The sequence below is a fragment of the Diadema setosum genome, chromosome 1, assembly GCF_964275005.1.
Source record: "Diadema setosum chromosome 1, eeDiaSeto1, whole genome shotgun sequence".
NCBI classification, from domain to species: domain Eukaryota; kingdom Metazoa; phylum Echinodermata; class Echinoidea; order Diadematoida; family Diadematidae; genus Diadema; species Diadema setosum.
The window spans coordinates 23278087-23288230 of NC_092685.1; positions in this window are offsets into that span (position 1 = coordinate 23278087).

Consider the following 10144-nt stretch of genomic DNA (forward strand, 5'->3'; position numbering starts at 1 on the left):
ATCTGTTCATGTGCATTATGAAAGCAAAGAACTTTCCTCGATCCCCAAATACCTGCTTTCTTAGACTATAAGACTCTCTCTTAGCTATTATCCAATTAAAATTAGTTCAAGGAAAGTAAACACTCAACACATTTGTGACACTTGTAACATTTTTCATTTTACTATTTTGCCACTTATGTGAAACTGTCGTCACACATCAAGACATAACATAGACCTATTGGGAGAAGCGTGCATTATGGTGGATGTATACCACTTACCATAGCAATATTTCTAGTTTTACATGTATTCCATTTCTCTTGAAATTCAAAGGTAAAGGTTTAAAAAGGCCATTTCAAAAACAAAACCCTTCTTAATTCAGAGCAATTCTGATATACTTGTTTCATTTTGCCCGTTTGATGCCAAATTTCGTTCCATATTTACCTATAAGTGCCACAGTGTTTTTCTGTCAAAGATTTTACCTTTGATTTAAAGATTATGAACAGCTGTTTCTATAATTTTAACTGAAGTGATTTACAAACAAATTAAATCAAGTGATATTTCATTTGATATGATTGTGTAGGATGTTCAATGTGTGGACAAGTGAAAGATGTTCTTCAAGCCAACTTATGATTCATGAGAAATTATGGAAATGTGAATTTTGAGCATGTATGGATTTCATGGCTGTGTAATCTCAATATTTGAGTGTATATTATGACATATTTCTTTGTTGTGCAATTGTTATGTATTCCTGTAGGTACCTACACTGTTGTACATTGTGCCAAAGATAAGCAGTCTCAACTACCTGTACTGCATAAGCTGTTCGTCTTTGCTTACATAAATATTTTTGTGAATGAGAAGGTCACAGGAATTGTCACAAGATCTTATTTTCGTGAATTGACACTGAGACCATCTTAAATGCACTAAATATTATACCCCAGTAGCGCTTGGTAAGAATTTTGCTTGGTAAATTTGCCAACCAAAAATGATTCACAAATTCACAAAAATGGCAACTTATTTGGTACAATGCACTACTACATCGTGTACATGTATATTTTTAAATGCAACAACCCTATTCGTATGTATAGCCCTCTGTGTTTGTAGTGCAATTTCAACACGTGGATGCTTTTGCTTTGTTATAAGTTTCCAGTAAATAAAGCATATAATTTGTACATTGTATATCAAGGAAAAACACCTTAGCATGTCTTATACATACAGTTGTATGCTGTGAACTTACTCTCATAGATTGCATGCATGTGTTTGTGTGCGTGTTTGTGTGTGTGTCATATTGTTTACTTAGGCAGTCACATACCAAAAATAGGAGTACAAATATGTACCCCTAGTGGTACATATGCTTGTCCCTATACAAGGAACCCTAGAAGTACTCATCTGTACCCCATACAGGGGTACTTATATGTACCCCATACAGAGGAACATATAAGTACCACCTAAGGGAACATATAAGTACCTATGATGATACAAATGAGTACCCTTAAACGTACAAATAAGTACTCCATAGGGTACATATCTGTACCCCAGGTAGGGGTACTTATATGTACCCCTGTATGGGGTACATATGAGTGCCGCTAGGGTTCCTTGTATAGGGACAAGCATCTGTACCTCTAGGGGTACATATTTGCTCTCCTATTTTTTAGTGTGCAGACCCAACACTTCATCACATGAGAAATAACAAGTCTTTACTTGGTTGGTGTGTTTCAGTATTTTGAAAAGCTTTCTTTTATTGTTAAATTGCACTAATCATTACTCTGACCTTCTTGCTCTCACTCAATTATACGAGGTGACGCCTCCCTGCCTGTCATAGAATAACTTATATATTTGCTCTGCATACAAGTCATTTTAAAACGAATACATTCAAGGTCGAAACACACATCACAGACATTTTGTTCCTTTTGAAATAAAGAATGCCACTCTAGATTTGAATTGTGTGAACCAATTTGCTGCACATTCAGCGAGACGACCTGAGAAATTCAACACACTCGACTGATCTCATGACTTGTTTGCACACGTATTTGCAGATGATGCAGGAGCTCAGCACGTTCCCATAACCCTGTATGTTGTAAACTATTTGCTTGTATAATGTACATGAGGCTCTTTGGAGTTAGTTTTTTTTTTTTTCTGAATACATAACTATAGTTAGCTATTCCAGTGCATGACTGTATTTACCAAAAGATTGTTTTTATAGTGCTAGGCTGTTTGACCCTCTTTATTACCAGACCTTGTCGAAACCGCCCTCGTAGAACAGGAGATATTCTTTTGTTGATGATGGGTACAATCTAAAAATGATGTTCATATTAATTCACCGTGATCATTTCATATACAATACATAGGCAGGTTCCCTCCCCCACCAACTCTAAAAGCTAATAAAAGCCTGTTCCAGCGATTTGATATAGGTCAGCCGATTGTACAAGCTTCCTCGGCTGCTTCGAAGCAAGCATGAAGGTGAGACGTCTCACCGCCCTGTTCGAATCAAGCCATGTTGGTTTAATTAAAGTCCCAACCATTGCTTCTTTGTACACTTTTTTAAAATAATGTAAACCCAAGTAATCATTATTTCTGCAGTGGAATCTCCATGTCGGCCATGATCACAATTTATTAGGGGAATCTCTCCCCCCCCCCCCCCCCCACCACCACCACCCCCTCTCTCGTCTCTCTGCGGCTGCCTCTTGTCTGGCTGTCTGTCTTTCTCTAAGAACTATACGACAGCAACTTTTTTGGCTGATATTTTATCGTTAGCGGTCTCTAAACCTGCATACGTGGTCTGAGGAAAAAAAAAAACACAGACCACTCTTCATTTGGATCTTGCACTCTTTTCGTGGTGGTTGTCTCTCCAAATACTGAAGCGCAAAGCGTCAAGACTACAGAAATAAACATGGCACCAACATATAAATGGTCATACTGCTGCATTAAGTGTGACAACAAAAAGAAGATATTTGTCATTGTCAAGACGGTAGTGAAGTGGTGAAGAAGCACGTCATTCGATCGAGATGATCACATCGGATGGCTAATGAACCTACCATTCTACACAGGGGGTCTGCAGCGTTTTCAATCAGGTATTCAAAAAGGAATGCAGAAAATGACATGATTATAGAAACAGTATTCAAACATAGTCCATGTATCGTAGATTATATTTGACAAACAGGGCACAGCGATCGTCTTGACACTGACAAATCTTGTCGGCTCGGCTCGTGAGAGAAAAATGATTTGCATTATGTAAAGAATAGTTTCAAAAACGCAACTGGCTGTGACATTCGGCCATTCTTGTTACACATCCACCCGAAAATTGCAAACAAGCTCGTTCAAAAGGGAAAATATGGAAATTATTTGCACTGCCGTTTTAATGTGAGTGAGTTCTAAACGATCTTTTGTTAAATGACAAGCAGTAGAACGCACCAAGATTATCACGATCATTATTATAGTGGAAGAGGAATGTGAAACTAAATTCTCCCTTACAATGTTCAGGCGATTATTTATTTCGATGTTGTTGTTTTCTTTATTTGACTAACAACGTGCAGAAACAAGTAAATGAAATGAAATGAAATGAAATGGCATTACTCAACAAATGACGCTTAAAGGGAGAGATATAGAGTCGAGGCATCTGAGAGTATACTCACGGACAAAAGAAAACAAATATTGTTGAAATTGCACAGGTGTGGTTGACTAAACACCCTAATCGACTTATTGACGCCCGTATCGCTGACACTCTATCTCATTAAACCATAAACTCAAGTCATACAGCCATAACATCCAGCGAATTCCCAATACCAAACTTTGCCGGTAATTAGCGCCCAATGGCCGGTTTCATAGATGTTATAAACAAGTTGGCTGTAAATGGTGTTAATGGATCTAAATTGGAGCTCCAACGCATAGCTTCGTTGCTGCAATAGGCACTAAATGTGTTGAGTTTTGATGAGCGACTCTCCAAGATAAATTATCATCCTCGAATACTTGAATAGACTAACACACATTACAGGAAGTGAGAGAGATTTAGGAGTGATAACGGCAAACTTATTGTCATCACCTTAGCATCATGCGATTCATGGCGTGATTATTATTTCTACTTTAAATTTTCGCTCTTCCCTGCCTTAGATGATGAGTTAGTCCCCTATATCCTAAATATAATTTCATTTGATATAGTTAAAATATCAACTCATTTGAATGCGGGTTTTCGTACATTCATTCTTACACTTCACTTTGCCGCCCTCGCCATATCTTTTCTTTCTCTCTTTCTTTCTTTCTTTCTTTCTTTCTTTCTTTCTTTCTTTCTTTCTTTCTTTCTTTCTTTCTTTCTTTTTGAAATCGGATATGATCAGCTACAACATGACCGATCTGCTTATGGACCCAAAACGACTATATAGAACGCTGTATTTATGACCAACAAGACAGTGCTCGGTACGCCTTTACCTTCACTAAGATCATCGGAAATGGATATTGCGATGTGAATTGTACACGCTATCTAAGAGCTACATTCTAGAATAGTAACTTCACTTACTGAATAAGATCTAGTCGATAATTATCCGATCTATGAACACGGAGCCCACGCTGTAAACGAGCTTTATGATATAATCACCTTTTTCCCCTGTTTCGAGCTGAGAAGTGCACAGTGTGCCCACAAATATCCCGATTTGACTGCCATTCCCAATCAAAGACGGCCTAATCTGGTACAAAATGGAATCATAACAGGTCTTTGTTTCATGAATAGATTTACCAAATTTCTTTGATCTTCTCACAGCTTGTTTTTTATATCCTTGCTTTTGTACCTTGTCTTCTTTATGTTGTGTTATGAGTTTTCAATTTGCTCGCAAGAACTCAATCGACGCCTCCTCTTCTACACTTTCTACACTTTCTACAGTCTCCATCTATTTCATGGTTTTCTTGAGTATCTGATTTGATTTTCTCTTCCCTTCGGCTTCTTGATATTCTGTTTCTATTTCATATGCTGCCGCAGCTTCCTCTGCCTCGACAAGACTATTAGTGAAGCAAGAACGAATTCATCCTCCTATAGTCGAGGTTTACCTCTCTTGAACAGAGTTTTGGCACACGTGTCGTCACATAAAATGATAGTGGGACGCTTCCTATTTAAACCAATCCCTGTACGGTCTTGCCGCTCTTCCCCGATATGAGAGATAGATCGGGTCCAGGTCGTGATAGTCGCACGGCCACTGGAGAAGTTTCTATTAGTACCATACATAAGGGGATGATAATAATGATGATAATAATATGGAAAATTTATATAGCGCTGATAAAGGGACAACGAAAGGACAATGAAGAAAATAGTTACAGATTGGGTAAAAGACAATATTTCAATTTATTTCGGACGTTTCTTTCTATAATAAAATTGTAGGGCCTAGAAATTGAAGAAGGTGCAAAGAGCGAAGACGGTGTTGGTGTTGGTGTTCCACGGGACAGTCTGTATCGATTTTTAGCACAATCGCCAGGAGAGGGCGACATACTATACCCACATTGGTCATTTTGTCAGTACCTCGATGGGTTTTCAGAGAGGTGGAAACGATTTGTTTTAATTTTATTTGGAACGGTCGTGACAAAATAAAGAGAAATTTATTGTATTTGAATTATGATAAAGGGGGAATGAAAATGCTGAATTTTAGGTACATGGTGTATGCCCAGCGCGTAATGTGGATTAAGAGACTTTTTAGAGGTGATAAGAATATGAAATGGAAACAGTTTTTTGAACATGTATTTAACAAAGTAGGAGGGAGATTAATTTTTCATTTTAATTATGATCCCCGGTTATTAAATATTAAAGCGCCGAATTTGTATTTCGAATTTTTAGATATTTGGGACTATTTGAAAGGAAAGAATGTAATTGTTAAAGAAACGTATAATGAAAATCGACTAATTTTTAATAATTTTTTTTATTTCAGGTAGGAATTTTCCCTTTAATGAAAAATTATTTAAAGCTAATGTATTTCAAGTTAAACATGTCATTGACGCTGGTGGAAAAATTAGACCAGGGGCTCATTTTATTAGAAAGGGCCTAAATGCAGACGATTTAATTTCTCTTTATGAATTGTATGATAAATTTCCAGCAGAATGGAAGGTGGCGAGAATAAGTAACGTGAGGGATCATATTTTGAGTGATATCCCTGCTGATGTTTTTGAAATTAGTCTTAATATAAACAAAAAAGTGTACCCCTTAGTGTCAGTATCTTCAAAAATGATTTACAATATTTTTATTGGTACCATTGAAGATTCTTTTCTTTCAAAACACCCAGAAGTATTAGCATTAAACATGGATAGATCGGCTACTGCAGTTTGTTTTTCTATTCCTAGAATTTCGACACTAGACTGGAAGCTGAGAGAATTCCAATATAAGCTTCTGCACAATGTTATTTTTTGTAATGATAAACTTCACCAGTTTGGAATAACTCAATCAAATCTGTGCTCCTTTTGTAGGGAAGAGGTTGAAACATATTATCATATATTTTATGACTGTCCTTTAGTTTATCGAATATGGAACGAGGTAGGAAATAAACTAAAATTTCCTCAGTTTGTTAATATAGATTGGCTTGACGTTTTACTTGGATTCAGGGAAAATATCAAACTCGATGCTTTGTTGAATCATGTGTTAATTTTGATTAAGCATATGATTTATGCTAACCGTAAAAGTGGAAGAGTTCCAACCTGTAAAGAAATATTTAGGGCAATCGCCACCTCAAAACAGTCTGAATATGAAAAAGCAACTTTAAAGGATAAATTGACATTACGTTACGCGAAATGGGAAAATTATATTTCATGAATAATTATTGCATCCTGTTAAGACATATCTTTTGTATTTATCTCAGTCAATTTATTTAAAATGAATGGAATATCCTGTGTTTTGCTTTGCCCGCTCCATATACTGGTTCTTTTTCTCTGATCGTCATTATTAAAGCTTAATCAAATATTATCTGGTTATGAATCTCCACTTGCCTAAGACCCAGAGAGATATTAGTTCTCATGATGTTTATAACTGGTGAATAGATTACATTTTAAAGATTTTGTAATTCCATCACCTCTCATGTTTCTTGTATTTGTTTTTAGATAAAATCTTTATTCAGACTGGTGACTGAATCATGTCAAGTGTGTACAATTTATTAATGTTTAATCTATATTTTGCACAAAACCTTTTTGTTGTCCGTCAAACAGTGTAATATAGATATTTTGTGTCACTACAATGTAACAATGTTGATTGGTCTGAATAAAGGCTATAAAAAGCGTCAAAAAAAATTTGTGAGCGCTACTTGCTGCATGGTTTCTGATTTGTGAATTCTACTCTCTGATCTCTATAGCACGATCATACTGGAAAAAAGATCTTTGGTCGTCTGTACACTGCCAAGCTTCTCGATCTTTTAAGCTTGCATCACTAGTGCGCCCCCCCCCCCCCCCCAAAAAAAAAGAGAGAGAGAGAGAGGGAGAGAGAGAAAGAGTCAAACTTCGCAAAGTGTCAGTTGCGAGCGCTCAATGATATTAACCGCGATCGATCACACTGGCAAAGCATTAGGAAGTTTAAGATCGCCATCTTCAAGACCTCGATACTTTGCCAGTATGACTGCAAACCTCCCTCCAAACTTCCCACTCAAAGTTAAAATTAGCCCTGCCAATGACAATTCTCGATCTTTTGCCAATGCGAACGCTAGAAACTGAAACTTAAGCGAAGTTTATCACGTGACCATCAGCCCACGTCACCTGTTTGCGGACGGTGCCTCCGAAGCGTCGTAATGTAATGTAAAGGTGTTCATTGTTACATCACAATCCTAGTCAAACATCCAAAGACCGAGAAGTTTGGATGCCAGTAGCCGCGGTCACACTGACAAAAGATCGAGAAGTTTAAGATCGCGAATTGCCAGTGTGACCGCAAACTTCCCGCAAAACTTCTCTCAAAACTTCTTGCGAATCTTTCCACTGAAACTGGCGATATTTTCCCACTCCCGCCAAACTTCTCGATCTTTTACCAGTGTGAACGCTAGAAACTGAAACTTCGCGAGGTTTGTCAAGTGACCAACCACCACCTGTTTTCAGGCGGTGCCTCAGAAGCGCACGGCTATATTGTGTTGTACAGGTGCTCATTATTACGTCACAATCACTAGACATCAGACGCGACGGTGCCGAGGCTTCTTTGTTTTGTTTTGTTTTGTTTTTTTCCTTGCGCACGCCCACTAGTATATCTTCTCAATCCAAAGATCGCGAAGACTGCGCCCCTTTCGTTTGAGTGTGAAGTTTGGCGAGAAGTTTCGCAAGAAGATTCGGAAGAAGATTCGCAGGAAAGTTGCGGTCGCATTGGCAAACTTCGAGATCTTGAAGATCGCGATCTTAAAGGGATTGTACAGTATTGATGGAGATGAGAATTGGGCTTTTAACTTTTTGCGAGATACCGAGAAAACACTTATGATATAGTACAGAGCATACCATTTGAAGAGGTATTCAAAGTTTATTTGATGAAAATCGGGTTTGGAATGACTGAAACATCCAAAAACAAAATGAAACAAAGCGATCGTAATAAAGTGTGGGTCCCACATTTTATTAGAATCGCTCTTTTTTGGATATCTCAGCCATTTCAAAACCAATTTTCATCAAATAAACATTGAATTCCTCATAGAATTACATGCTCTTTCATATTTCATAAGAGGTTTCTCATTATCTCACAAAAAAAAAAATGTTAGAAATCTGAAATTAGGTCTCAACCAAAACTATACGATCCCTTTAAATTTCGATTTTTGCCAGTGTACTGCATTCTTAGAGATCAGTATCAGCGATTCTATCCTGTTTTGGTATAGCCTTGCGATAGTGGGTGGGTCTGACCACAGAACTCTACACATTAGAGTGTAGAGTTTTGTGGGTCTGACACGTAGCCTCTTGTCAACGGCCCTCATAGCGCTGATCGAGTCTAGAGTCAATATCGAGGCGAGCCAGTTATCGATATCGACTCTGCATGGCACGGACTCTCAACAGTGCCAGGACCTTCGCCCTCGACGAGTCGGATCTGACACCTACTGATCTGTACTCAAATTAAAGGGATGGTATAGGCCTCTTGGATGAGGTGAGGATTCAGCTTTTATTTTTTGCGAGATACCGTTTAGAAAGCACAGCGAAATGTTAAAGAGATATACAATTCTTATAGAGGAATTCAAACTTTATTTGATGAAAATCCGTCATGAAATGGCAGAGATATTAAAAAATAAACTAAATCAATGGGATCCTAATGAAAGATGGATCCCACCTTTTATTTAGATCGCTTTTGGGGGAATATCTCAGCTATTAAAAAAACAATTTTCATCAAAACTAAACTTTAAATTCCTTTTAGAATTATGATCCTCTTTCATATTTCATAACAGGTTTCTACATCTCGAAAAAATAACGTTTGAAACCTGAAATCCCGTCTCAACTGAAATTGTGTAGGCTCTACTATACATAAATTAGTGCTCGCTGATATTTCAGTTATAACAGTTTCAGGAATTGAAAAAAGTAACGAAATGAAAAGGAGGCATTCTAACTGAATTTCCAAAAATAGTGAATTGGGCGAACAGTTTGCTGTTGTTTCTGCTTATGAGCCAGGTTTAGTTTCTTGTAAGCTGGTAATTAGTTGGTAGGCATCTGCCTTAAAGTTATCTCACTGTAGCTCATCTTTGATACAACTTCTAATTTATATACTGTTTCCGGATTTGCAGAATGATTGCACTTTCCTTCAGGACCTAACTGTTAAATAATTGTGTGCAAGTAGACCTAGAAGTAAATTAGCTTCAAGAGTTAACTTTTTAGTTATAACTTTGGTCAACTGTTTAAATCATTTTTCAAAGTGGCGATGATTGTACAAATCTTTTTCTGTAGGACTATAGGACACTAATGTTTAGATGAATACATATAATGTAGGTCTATTGATCGGAAACTATGACAGAGAATGCTTTGAAGAAAGAAAACAAACAAAATTAAGATATCAGTGTGACATTGTATTTGAGGTAATCCAAAGAGCTTATAGGTGGTGAGGAGAAAAATAACTTTGAGGTAATCTTGATCCGTTATAAAAAAAAACAAACAAACAAACAAACAAACAAAAAACAAACAAACGAACACACACACACACACGCACACACACACACACACACACACACACAAAAGAAGCAAAGAAGCAAAATTATACAGTATACAGTAG